The sequence below is a fragment of the Nicotiana tabacum genome, chromosome 17 (genome assembly GCF_000715075.1).
Source record: "Nicotiana tabacum cultivar K326 chromosome 17, ASM71507v2, whole genome shotgun sequence".
NCBI classification, from domain to species: domain Eukaryota; kingdom Viridiplantae; phylum Streptophyta; class Magnoliopsida; order Solanales; family Solanaceae; genus Nicotiana; species Nicotiana tabacum.
In genome coordinates, this window is record NC_134096.1 from 13796032 (window position 1) to 13810279 (window position 14248).

The window sequence follows — 14248 nt, forward strand, 5'->3', positions numbered from 1 at the left end:
TCCTTGATTAATCATGTAGTACAACAACAACAAAACAACAACAGCAACAACAAAACAACAACAATAATAACAAAAAATTCAGTCTAATCCCACAGGTGAGGTCTGGGTTGGGTAGTATGTACGCAAACCTTACTTCTACCTGGTAAAGGTAGAGAAGTTGTTTCTGATAAACTCTCGGCTCAAGAAAAGGTGAAGAAAAGAAAAGAAGAAGAAGAAGAAGAAGAAAAAGAAAAGAGAATAAAAAGAAAAGGAAGAGGAGGAAAAAAAAAACAGCACCCAAACAGTTACTACAGGAAAATAATTAATCCTGTATTAATAATTTAATATGATAGGCGTGCTTTATGTGAGCTACACAAGTTACCAATCTACACAACTTACCAATCTATTGTCATATTACCACGGTCGCACAATTATTTATACTGATTTTCTATTTCACTTCAGATGAATATCTTACGCGGGTAATATTTCCAAAATTGCACAACTGTTCGGGGTATAAAATCTAATGATCTTTGAGTGAAATTTGTAACTGATTTATTTGTAGTTTTTAATTGTGAAAACTTGCTTCTGGTCGTATTATAGATATCATATTTTTATAATCCGAATACCTTAACTATAACAAACAAAGTGAGATACAATCATACATATGATATATGATATTTGTATATTCTAGCTAAGCTACTAGAATATAATTATTGATCCAATTTATAAGCTTTTCATATTATATGAAAGTTCATGTGCAGAAGTATAGTCCAGAAAATTTCCTTTAAAGAAAAAAGGTTTAGAAAAGCACTTAATTTATATTGGAAATAATTCCAAACTCTTTTTACCCATTAAACAACCTTGTCAAAAAAACAAAAACAAAAAAAAAACTACTGTCTACCTGACATTTTTTAATTGCGCAAGTTTCAAGGAAATATGACGTTTTAAAGATCGAAAAATAATTTACATGAACTTATTGTGCAGACTAGTCTAATATTTTAAAGTTCCAACTCTTTCATTAATAATTTCCTAGAATTTACATGATTTATGTTTAATGGAAGGTGGTAAACGCCGAACCTATAAATCCTACAATGTTCACTATAGATAAAACAAGTGCCAGTACTTGGTTCATAATTATTGTCGATACTAGCTAGTGACGAGAAATGCAATAATGTACTCCGCCGTCCGCACCCAACATTAATTAAACAAAATGAAGAATAATTGTATTTTTCGATTTAAAATTTTCAATATAATCTAAAATGTTATAAATATAAATGTATTTAAGATGAATATCTATATTTTACAGAGATTTTAGGGTTTGTTACTTGATGGCTAAGTCATTTTCCCCCTATAAATAGAGGGGTTCTATTTCATCGTAATTCATCCCAAATCAATAAGAATTCTCTCTCTTTACTTTTCTCTGTAATACTCTTCTTCTTTTGTTGTTTTATAACACGCTATCAGCACGAGACTCCAACCAATTGAGTAAGGGCTTTGGGATACGTGCATGGTGCTCAACTTATACATAATATTGAGCATAACAACAACAACATACCCAGTATTATCCCACACCGTGGGGTTTGGGGAGGGTAGTGTGTACGCAGACCTTACCCCTACCTTGTGAGGATATATAGACTGTTTTCAATAGTCCCTCGGCTCTGGAAAGTGTAAGAACCATATTAATGAAAATATAGGCAAGAAGGGACATTACCAAAAAGTCATAAAAGCAGGATAAAACAACAAGATAGTAAGGTGGTCAACAATGAAGGAAAATAACAGAAACCTACTACCAACAGAAAGCGAGACTGCGTTCCCATACTATTGTTATGAACACTCTAGACTACCTACTCTACTACCCTAATTCTCGACCTCCATACCTTCCTATCAAGGGTCATGTCATCGGTCAGCTGAAGTTGCGCCATGTCTTGCCTAATCACCTCTTCCCACCTATTCTTTAGCCTATCTCTACCCTTCCGTAGGCCCTCCATTGTCAACCTCTCACACCTCCTCACCGGGGAGTCTGTGCTCCTCCTCCTCACATGACCAAACCACCTAAGTCGCGCTTCCCGCATCTTGTCCTCAATAGGAGCCACACCCGCTTTGTCGCGAATAACCTCATTTATGATCCTATCTAACCTGGTGTGCCCGCACATCCATCTCAACATCCTCATCTCTGCTACCTTCATCTTCTGGATATGAGCGATCTTTGACTGGCCAACACTCAGCCCCATACAACATCGTTGGTTTGACCACCACTCTGTAGAACTTACCCTTAAGTTTTGGTGGCATCTTCTTGTCACACAAAACACCGAAAGCTAGTCTCAATTTCATCCACCCGCTCCAATACGATGTGTGACATCTACATCAATCTCCCCATCCCCCTGAATAATAAACCCAAGGTACTTAAATCTCCCTCTCCTAGGGATGACCTGCGAGTCCAGCCTTACCTGTCCTTCCCCTCCTTGAGTCTTGCCACTGAACTTACATTCCAAGTATTCTATCTTGGTCCTGCTCAAGAAACTTTTATATTCCAAGGTTTGTCTCCATACCTCTAATTGCGAGTTCACACCGTCTCGTGTCTCGTCAATCAATACAATATCATATGCAAATAACATGCACCACGACACCTCCCCTTGAATGTGGCGCGTCAGTACGTCTATAACCAGAGCAAACAAAAAAGGGCTGAGTGCCGACCCCTGATGCAAACCCATCATAATCCGAAAATGGTTTGAGTCCCCACCTACCGGCCTCACTTGGGTCTTTTACTCCATCATACATGTCCTTAATCAACCTAACGTAGGCAACACGTACACCTCTAGCTTCTAAACATCTCCACAAAACCTCCCACGTAACTTTATCGTACGCCTTTTCTAAGTCGATGAATACCAAATGCAAGTCCTTTCTCTCCCTATACTACTCCATCAATCTCCTAACAAGGTGGATGGCTTCTGTAGTCGAACGCCCAGGCATAAACCCAAACTAGTTCTCGGAAATAGACACACTCCTCCTCATCCTTAGCCCTACCACTCTCTCCCATACTTTCATAGTATAGCTAAACAGGTTGATACCCCGATAGTTATTGCAATTTTGGATATCACCTTTGTTCTTGTATATAGGAACCATCGTGCTCCACATTCCCTCTTTGGGCATCTTCTTCATTCGAAAAATTACTTTAAATATCCTGGTGAGCCACTCCAAGCCTGCCTTACCCGCACTCTTCCAAAACTCCACCGGGATTTCATCCGTCCCGGTTGCTTTGCCCCTACTCATCTTACGCATAGCCCCTCAGCTTCATCAACTCTAATCCAACTACAATACCCAAAGCCACAACGACTACCGAATAGTTCCAAATCACCTAGTACAATGCTTGTGTCCCCCTCCTAGTTCAAGAGACTATGGAAGTAGGTATGCCATCTCCGACGGATAAGCCCGTCATCCAACAAAACTCTACCTTATTCGTCCTTGATGCACTTTACTTGGTCCAAGTCATGTGCCTTCCTTTCTCGCGCTAGAGCTGTCATGCCTCTTTTTTCTGAGGGATAAGGGAGTGTTTGTAATTAAAGTGACATTGTTCAAAATGGGATTATTTATTTAATTAGAGTCGCCACATGGAATATTTATTATGGTGTCCTAAGTCATCGGTTTATTTTAAAATCTCAAATCGAGAAAATTGACTCTGTTTTAAAGTCTGCCAAAATTAGAAGACCGGGTAAGGAATTATGTTTACCCGGGAGAAGGTGTGAGGCACTTCGAGATTCCGTAATTTTAGCACGGTTGCTAAACTATTAATAATTGACCTAATTATATGATTTATTGTATGTTTAAAACCTATTGTGCATTTTTAACTTTTGAACCGCTTTTAGTAGAATTTTAATTGCTTTTAGGATTTATAGAGTTTATTTGAATAAGTTGCGATGTCGCGCACTTATTTTTTTGGTACACATTGCGAATCACGTCAAGTGAAATGTACCCGCGATTTACATCATGTTTATTTTTTATTATTATCTAAAGTTATGGTCGGGTGGCATGAAATGCACACTCAAATTGGGATTTACGTATAGTGTCCATGCCACCGGAACCGTACTCATGACCACGATGATTTATTATTCGCGGCTAAAGTAAACTAAGGTATTCAAGAATTAATTATTTCCTATGTTTGAGATCATTGTGAAGGTCAAGAATATATAGAATTGGATATTTGAGAAAAAATAGATTCGCATGCCATTTGGAATACGAAAACTAATCTGTGGTTTAACCAAATACTATACATCATAGATTAGTAGCCCATAAATTAATGGGGAAAAAAGCCACATGGTTAAACATTGGAACTGGGAGTTGACTGACGTGGGTCTATTAATTTTAAACGTTAATTTTTATATTCTTATACACTATTTCAATTTTTATTACCCTCCCTACTCAAATTTTAATATAAATACATGTTATATACCCAATTACCAATTATGTACATTTTTAGGCATTTAATGATAATAATTAGTGTCTTAAAATCACTCTAATGTATCTTCCACTCCCCCACGTTTCTCTCTCCACAACCTCCTCCCCTTCTTCCCCCCACGTATCTTGCACTCACCCGCGTTTCTCTCTCCATAAATTTCAGCATCCCTCCATTAACGCCTATCTCCACTCTTCTTCAAAAATCAGTCTATATTTTTTGTAACGACCCGGCCGGTCGTTCCGAGAGTTATAACCCTGTTTTCCCCATTTCTGCTTCTTTATGTGTTGTTCAGCTGTGTTGTATTATATCGGGTTGGTAGGTTTGGTTCCGGAGTAGTTTTGGAGTGGAATGAGACACTCAGTCTCTCATTTAGAAGGTTAAGATGAAAAAGTCAACCGGATATTAACTTATGAGTAATCAATCTCGGATTGGGATTTTTTTGGTTCGGATAGCTCCGTTAGGTGATTTTGGACTTAGGAGCGTGTCCGAAATATAATTTGGAGGTCCGTGGTAGAATGAGGCTTGAATCGGCAAAATTGGAAATTTGGTGATTTCCGGTTGGCAGTGAAACGTTTGACATCGGAGTCGGAATGGAATTCCGGGAGTTGGATTAGAATCGTAGTGTAATTTGTGACGTGTGTGCAAAATTTGAGGTTATTCGGATGAGATTTGAGGTTTCAAGTGCATTAAGCTTGAATTGGTGTGCGATTCATGTTTTTGTTATTGTTTGATGTAATTCGAGAGCTCGATTGAGTTTGTATGGTATTTTAGGATTTGATGGTACCTTTGGTTGAGGTTCCGAAGGCCTCGGGTGTATTTCGTGGTGAGTTTTCAGCGAGTCTGGGCATTTCCGGAACTCAGGTATGGTTCTGGTGCTTTGAATTTCACGGACCTCAGCAGAATTTTGCGGACCGCATAATGCTGCCGCGGCCGCACTCCGGGGGAAAAGTTCTGTAGATTCGCTGGTCCGACTTTGGAAGCCTATATCTTTTGATCTACATGGAATTTTAAGATGATTCACAACGAAAGTTGTAGCCCTTCGTGTCTAGTTTCCAGAAATGTAAATAAGTCATCATTTGGACATATGTAGAGAAAGTTATGGCCAAAATACTAAAGCCTGGGCAATGCAGCCACCAAAAAGTGCGGCCGCACTAGATTTTCGCAATCGCAGGACCTGGGAGGCGCGGTCGCGCCTGGAATTTCGCGGACCGCACAGTGGAAGTTTAGAGGGTGCACTATATAAATGGGGTTTAGGGCATTATTTCACATTTTGGACCTAGGGAGCTCAGTTTGTGGCGATTGTTCGTGAGTTTTTCTAGAAATTTATCGGGGTAAGTGTGAGGAGATTCATTGATGGACTTACTTTCAGTAGTAGGCTACAAATGGACAAGGAGACCAGAGACGGTGAAAAATTTGGGAAAAATTGTAGAAACTTCATAAAATGAATTTTTGGGATTTGAATGTCGATTTGAAGTCGGATTTGAGTGAAACTAGTATGGTTGGACTCGTGAGTGAATGGGCATTCGTAATTATTGACTTTTACCCGATTTTGAGTCGTGGGCCTGGGGGGCGGGTTTGAGCTAATTTCGGGTTTTTGATCTAAATTGGTAGTTTTTCTTGTAGAATTCATTCCATTAGCGTATATTGATGGTATTGTACTGATTGTGAATAGATTCAGAGCATTTGGAGGCTGAGTCGAGAGGCAATAGCATCGCAGGGTAGAGATTTGATCGGTTTGAGTTAGTAACGATTGTAAATCTAAATCCTGAGGGTATGAAACCCCGGATTTCGTATCATTTTACTATTTTGAGGTGACGCACATGCTAGGTGACGAGCGTGTGGGCATGCACTGTTGGGGATTGTGACTTGATCCGTCCCGTAGCAACTATAAAGTTGTATATTTCGTTGAAACTATATGATACTTATGTGTTTTAGAAAGAGTTTCTGTGAATTGGGTTGAATGCCATGTTTGGGCCTTGTGCTAATGCTATTTGGACACTTAGGGGCCTTTTATTACTATCTCCTCACTATTTTCGATTAAAAATTTATACCCAGTCATGGTTTTACTTGTTTACTGCATGACTCAGTTTTTATTACTCTAGTTTGATGCATATAAATGTTGTTTTGGGCTGAATACCATGTTTTACTGAGATCCCAAGTGGCTTGAGAGGTTTATGACTGAGTGAGGCCGAGGGCCTGATTTGTGAGGATATTTATGAGATCGGGCTGCATGCCATATCATGTTTGATATAGGTCGAGGGCCTGATTGATTAATGCCATGATTTGGCTTTATATAGCGCTTGGGTTGAAGGAGCCCCTCCGGAGTCTGTACACATCCCCAGTGAGCGCAGGTACCTACTGAGTGCGAGTGTCGAGTGCCGAGTGTTGAGTGACTGGGAGGCATGAGTGATGGTGAGGTATGCACGAGGGTCTGTTTACGAGTGACTGTGAGGTATGCCCGAGGGGCTATATACGAGTGATTGTGAGGTTTGCCCGAGGGGTTGTATATGAGTGATGTTGTTTTTTTGCCCGAGGGGCTGTTTATGATTTCATCAATTTTTCTTACCTTGCATTGAGCCTTTGTTTGAAAACTGTTGAAAAATATCTTTAAATGATTTTACTGGAACTGGGTTTAAACGAGATGTTTTGATTAAAAAACATGTGGTATTTTACTGAGATTTCATGATATGAACTTTATATGCTTATTGCTCGTCACTACTGCCCAGCCTTTATTTATTGTTGTTACTTACTGAGTCGGCGTACTCACGTTACACCATGCACCTTATGTGCAAATTCAGGTGTCACGACCTGAAATTCCCACCATCGGATGTGATGGCACATAACATTTTACTTACTAGGCAAGCCAACGTTAGAATAATATTATCTATTTTTAAAATAATTTTTAAACCTATTAATAATCAAAGAACAAATGCAGAAGTAAAGTCTGAAATGTAGTGAATAATCCATGAAAACAACGGTGTCTAAATACCATCCCAGAATTGGTATCACAAGTGCACGAGCTTTTAGAATAATACAAATAAAGGTCTGAAAAAGATAAAGCTGTCTGGAAATAAACACACAACTAAAGTAAAATAGATGGGGACTTCAGAACTGCAGATGCCATGCAGTTATACCTCAAGTCTCCTCCGAGTAAACTTATGAAATTCTAAAACCTTCAAAATGCCAACTTTCCATAATATGCGCTAAAATGCTCTCGAACCACCCGAATACACGCCCAAGTCCGAAATCATCATACGAACCTATTGGATTCTTCAAATACTGATTCCGGGGTCGTTTACTCAAAAGGTCAAACCTCGGTCAACTCTTCCAACTTAAAGCTTCCGAAATGAGAATGTTCCATCCGAATCAACTTTGAACTTCCTGAAATTCAATTCCGACTACACGTACAAGTCATAATACATGAAGTGAAGCTACTGAAGGCCTCAAACCTCCGAACGACGCGCTAAAGCTCAAAATGACCAGTCGGATCGTTATAAGTTAGGGTATATATTCATGCCAATGTGGTGGAGATAACTTCCAGTGGGAAGTCTATTTTGCTACAACAACTATGTGAAAAATTTTATCTTATTAAGAACCTTCAGCTTCCATATCCAACCAAAGAGATCTTCCTGGGCATTGTTGTTGTTAAAATTATTGGCAATGAAGTTATAGGCTGACCTAGAGGAGAAAGTGCCAGAGGGGGTGAGGTTCCAGATGAGGATATCATTGTCCCTTGCATTAAGAAGAATGAAGGTGCTTTGGATAATGGGGGAGATGTCAAGGGGAATGGGGTAGCTTATAAGTTTAGGTCCCATATTCCATTACTGTGAATTGTACTGACTTTTTTTTTTAAGTCTGTCGGTTGCCAATGCCCTCTTAAGATAGAGCTAAGAGGCTACAAGTTGGGGAACCAATTATCCTCCAGAAAATTGACCCTATCCCCTTTGTGGAGAACCCATCCGGAGGCTTTAGTACAAGTTCTCCAACCCTCTTGAATGCACTGCCATATTCTAGTCTTGGGGCTACCTCTCCTGCCAGCTCCATTACAGTGCTTACTCATGAGTACTCTAGCCTAGATAGAGCTGGTGTTATTGTACATTCTCCATATGAAATTAGTATGGCAAGTTTTATTCTTCATATGAGCTTGTTGCTTCCCCATCCCCCTTTTTCTTAGGCTTTGTAATGGTGTCCCAATTAACTATGTGAAGCTTTCTCTTTTTAGCAGTAGTGCCCCATATAAAGTCCCTTTGAATTTTATCAATCTGGTTATTTATTTTAGAGGGAAGCTTAATGTATTGCATAACATGGCTGGGAATGCTACTCAGGCTAGCTTCAGCTAGAGTAGTACAACCAACCATATTAAGGAACCTTATTTTCCAACCAGCCAGTTTGGTGTTAAGGTTATCTAGAATGAATTGGAAGTCACTGCTTGTGGGTCTTTTGTGGAGTATGGGAAATCCAAGGTATTTGCCAAAAGCGGAGCTTGTCTTAATGCTCAAGATAGAGTTTTCGTGATTGGCACAATTCTCTCTACAGTTAACACTGAAAAAGACCTTTTATTTTAAGAAGTTGACCCTCTGGCTAGAGGCATTATTGAAATACCTAGTGTTGTTAAGATAGCATGTCAGTTCTTATTATTGGACCAAGCAAATAAGGTCAGATCATCAGCAAATAACATGTGATAGATCATGGGACGACTCCTGATGATGCTGATAGGAAACCAGGAGTTGTTCTTAAGAGCCTCATTTCTAGAGAGTCTTTCCATGCAAATGATGAAGAGATAGGGGAAATGAGGTCCTCATGTCTAATACCCCTAGTTGGGTTGAAGAATTTGGTCTTATCACCATTAACAAGAACAAAGATGGAAATGGTAGTGATGCAAGACATAATCAAGGTGATTGGTCTATCAGGGGAATTGAAGTAGAGTAGGGAGTCCCTGATGAAGGACCATTCCAGCCTATCAAATGCTTCCTCAAGTTCATTTTTTAAGATCATGTTAGCATTTTTACCTTTCATCTTCTTGAAGTGGTTAATGTAATCCTTAACCACAATAGCATTATCAACAGCTCTTCTATTGGAGAGAAAGCTAGCTTGAGCGGGGCTAATGATATTGTTAAGGACAAGTTTGATTCTATTAACAATGATTTAAGTAATAAGCTTGTATATGGTGTTGCACAACCCTATTGGTCTAAAGTTTCTCACCATAGTAGCATTAGGACATTTAGGGATTAGGCAAAGGTAGGTTCTGTTAACCTCAGGGGGAATGATGCCAGATGAAAAAAATGACACGCAATAGTTATTTATCTGGTTGGCCAGTATATGCCATTGTTTCTGGTAGAAGAGAGGATGAAGCCCATCAGGACCTGGAGCCTTCATAGGCTTAAAAGAGTTTAGGGTACAACTAATCTCAGACAACCTAAGAGGGGAATTCAAAGTTAGCTTGGCTCTGTTATCAAGGACATGTTGTTTATCTTCACTAAATGAGGGTGTCCTACTGGATTGAATGTGTTCAGTGGTGAAGATATGGGTGAAATACTTAATGATGACTTCTTTGATGAGATGGGGTTCTTGGATTATGTTTCCTTCCTCATCTTTCAAACAAAGGATTATGTTCCTCCTTCTCCTGTTAACGGTAGAGGTGTGAAAAAACCTGGTGTTGGCATCTCCTTCACTCAGCCAGTCAATCCTTTAAGCTTCCAGAATTCATCTTTATTCTTAAGGATAACATTGGATTCTTGCTGGAGATTAGCTTCAAGACTCTAGAGAAAAGTGCTAAAGGAGTAGTTATTAGATCTTTGGATACCATTTAATCTAGTAAGGATATGCTTTTCTTGTGGAATATGTTTCCAAACACATGCTTATTCTAGATGGTTACCCTACTTTTGAAGATCTCAGTAGCCCTATAGATGTTATGCTCAGGGGAGAAGCTTTCCTGCACATTGGACAGAAAATCAGGGTGGTTACACCGCATAGATTCAAACCTAAATGGTCTATTGTGTGAAGTGTGGTGGTTGTTTAGAAGATTGAGGGACAAAAGGCAGTGATCAGAATGAGTCCTAGGGAGGTGGGTGACAGTTATTTTAGGGAAGAGTTCTATCGAATTATCAGTTGCAAGTCATCTATCTAGTCTTTCCAGGATCAGGTCATGCCTCTTAATATATCTTTTATTGGTCCATGTGTATTTGGAGCCCTTGAATCCTAGGTCTACTAGCTTACATTGATTGAGACACTGCCAGAATCTGTTGCTCCTATTGAAGTTTAAGCAGTTACCTCCTAACTTATCTCTGGCTTTCAAAATTTCATTAAAGTCACCACCAACTAGCCATCTGCCCCTATAAACATAATCTAAGTCTTCTAGGAGCTCCCAAAGTCTAGTCTTATCAGCTAAGCAGTTACTAGCATAAATTGCAGAAAACAACCATTTTTGGGAAGATGGAATTACCATGACCATGACATGGATCCCTTAGGGAGAGGTGGACACCTCCTCCAGTTTTAGAAAATCCTCCTTCCACGTGAGTACAATGCCCTCAGACTGGCCAGTAGAGGGGGTTTGGAATTAGGCATCAAATTGGAGTTCAATAGTGAGGTGCATGCGGTCTACCATCCTAGTTTCAAGTAGGACCAGCAGAGCAGGGTTGTGAAGCTTAACTATGGAGGAACAATGCCTACGGAACTCAACACTATTAGCACCCATAAAATTCCATATTATGAAGTTCATTAATAATGGATTTTGAGTGGGGTCCTTCCTCTTGGTTCCTTTCCTCTTGGCCACAAGGGTTGGCTTCATCATACCCAATAAGTTTTAGGGATCCTGCTGAGTTCCCTGAGCATTGAGACAAAGGCACTCAGAGATCTATTGAGAAGCTTGTTAACTTTCTGGGGCATAAAGCAATAGGTATTTCCCCAAGGGCTCTTTGAACTCTATTTCCAGTGGCTCTTGCATGAGGAATACTTTTGTTTTTGGGACCCCCATATTTTCTATGAGATTTTCTAGGTCCACATTGGATTCCCTGAGGTAACTCAGTGTGTTGTTGAGTCCACTGCTCAGCTGGTTCATAGGAGATAGTGGACATGATTATGGGGGGAGGTACTGGAACTATTGGTGGCCACAAGGTGAAGTTGGGTGATGGTGTTGGACCCTTTCGGTTTATTAGAGGAAAGAAGGGAATGGACTGGCACAAGTGGTCCATTAGGTTGTTGATATCCTCCATGGATAATGGTTGTTGTGTCCCCATGTACTGTACCTGAAGCAAAGTGGACATCCACAACTGATATCCAAGGTCTGCCAAACCTTGATAGAGAAGCTGCGTGGCTAGTCTTGCTAAGTTTCGAGGGTCCTGGACTGTGATTTACTTGGGGACTAACCCCACCATCAATTGTAATTTTTGGGTGGTCCCCTGTAATGCTAGCTCCAGCTAAGAGTCTGGCGTGTGATCTGGTAAGAGTGGTGCGTAGGAAAGTGTTAGTGGGTCAGTGATTGGGGTTTGGGTGTTTGAGTTCAAGTTCTCCATTACTGAACTCAGCCTTGTTGAATCTGCAAGAGAGAGGTTATGAAGAAAGAGTCATATTGTTAGGACTATGGCTATAATCCATAACTGATTCATTGTGAGGTGTGTCTGAAGATTTTTCTTGAGCGGTCAATCTTGGAAGATTGACAAGCAAGGTCATCTCACTGGTAACTATGGGATATTGATGTGAAGTAGGTAATCGATTACTTGTAGAGGGGGTGACACAGTTGGAGAGGAGAAAGAGAGTGGGGGTGGGTTGTGTGTGTGAGTGTAGTGGGACCGATGCGAAGGTCCCTCGGGGTGGGTTGGCCCACTGACAAGTGGGATTGAGCTGGAAGCGTATCTGTTTGAGAGACTAGAGTATTATTATTCTGTGTAAGAATACCCGATTTGGGGGGAACAGATAGAAGTCCACTTAAGGTATCTTCTTTCCCTTTGTTGGTATCAAATTTGTGAATGTGTGTGTCAGATATTATGCCCAAAGAGGCATCTTTTTTTGGTATGTTGGGTAGGTGCCTTTTATGGCCAGAAAGTTTGTCGTGAGATGGGTCACGTGGGCTAGTCATGCCCAATTAAAGATTTGAGCTATTTTGCTTCTGGGCCACAGAAGGCCTTGGGTAGGAATCTAGCCTATTTGGGTCGGTAGATCGCCCCCTTTGGGCCAACTGATTCACTGGGTCATTTTCAACCCGGCCCAAATTTGAGGATCACATTGCTTCTTGTGATTCGGGGCAAGAAACGTACCTGATGCCAGATTAAATTGCTTTATCTACATTTGGGTAGTCGCCTCATTGTTCCCTTCTGTTTCCATTGCAGATGCTTGTTTTTACGAAAATGGATGGTTTTTCATTGGCCATCTCCGTTCTAAACTGCTTCTTATCCGATGGGGGGAGGGTATTTATGGTGGGTCTGGGATTTTAGCGTTGAAGGAGCAAAACCTCATCGCAAGCCCAATCCTCCCACTGGCCTTGCAAAGAATCCCCTCCCTCTCATACAGTATGGGCTGTGTGTGGGTACCTATGGTTACTGTAGTGGTAACTGAGATCTCCAATGACACTTGAACACATATCCTTGCGTACCAGTCCCTTAGGGTGGAGGAGGTACATGTGTCGATCTTTACGAGTTTTTCGATTTTGTTGCCAACTTGTTCAAGGATGGCCTTATTGTAGAATTCTGTTGGCAATTGGGGTAGCCTGATCCACACAATTGTTAGTGTTATCTTAGATTTAGCTGGGATGAAATTTGGCTCCCATCTGCGAATTGTTAAGAAATGTCCCTCTAGAAATCAAGGGCACTCAGTTAAGATTCTAGGCATGATCTCTTCGAGATTGAATTTGACTATAAAAAATCCCAGCCCAAATCTATGAGGGTGAGAGGTTCTATTTGTTTCCATATGTGTGCCAGATTTGCTCGAAGCACCTGGTGAGTAATTTTATTCCCAATTTTTCTGATAATTAGGGAATATTTCCATGGTTGGTAGAGTCTGACTTTATCCTTATTCGATATTGGATCGGGATGTTCCCGACGTTTAGTTCGAATAAGGGAATGAAGGGAGATTTATGCAGTAGTTGGTACATGGTAGATGAGAATTTGTTTGCCTCAAGGAGGATTTCTTTTAGGGAATATCTTCTTCCATATCCCGTAGGTAGGGAAGGGGAATATCAAGGGGTTCCAGTGGGGTTTAAAGTGTGGGGTCGGTTGCCGGAGGTGGGCTTGCGAGCATTTTGGATTAAGATGGGTTAGTGGAAGTTAGAGAGAGGGTGGTCTCTCTCTCTCCATTTTGGATTAAGATGGGTTAGTGGAAGTGTGACTGAAATGAGGAATGATACACCACTATATCTACATGTCAATTATGCATGCCTACTGTAATGCAACACAGTGATAAAGTCATATGCATACTCTCGGAGTATCAATTCACTCAGTCCTCCCAGTCACTCAGTCCTCGCAGTTGCTCAGTCCTCAAAGTCACTCAGTCCTCACAGTCACTCAGTCCTACCAGTCACTCAACACTCGCGTTCGGCACTCGTACTCGGTAGGTACCTGCGCTCGCTGTTAGTAAGTCAAACTCCGGAAAGGGCGGATCCTGCCAAGCACTAATATAAGCCAATCATGACATGAATCAATAAAGTTGTTGCAACGTGCAGCCCGATCCCATAAACATCACTCACAATCAGGCCCTCAGCCTTACTCAATCATCAATCTCTCCAGTCTCTCAGGCTCACAAAAATATCATGACAATCAGCCTAAACAATGATAATATGATGTATCAATAAATGACAACAGAGACTGAGATATGATATGTAAATGA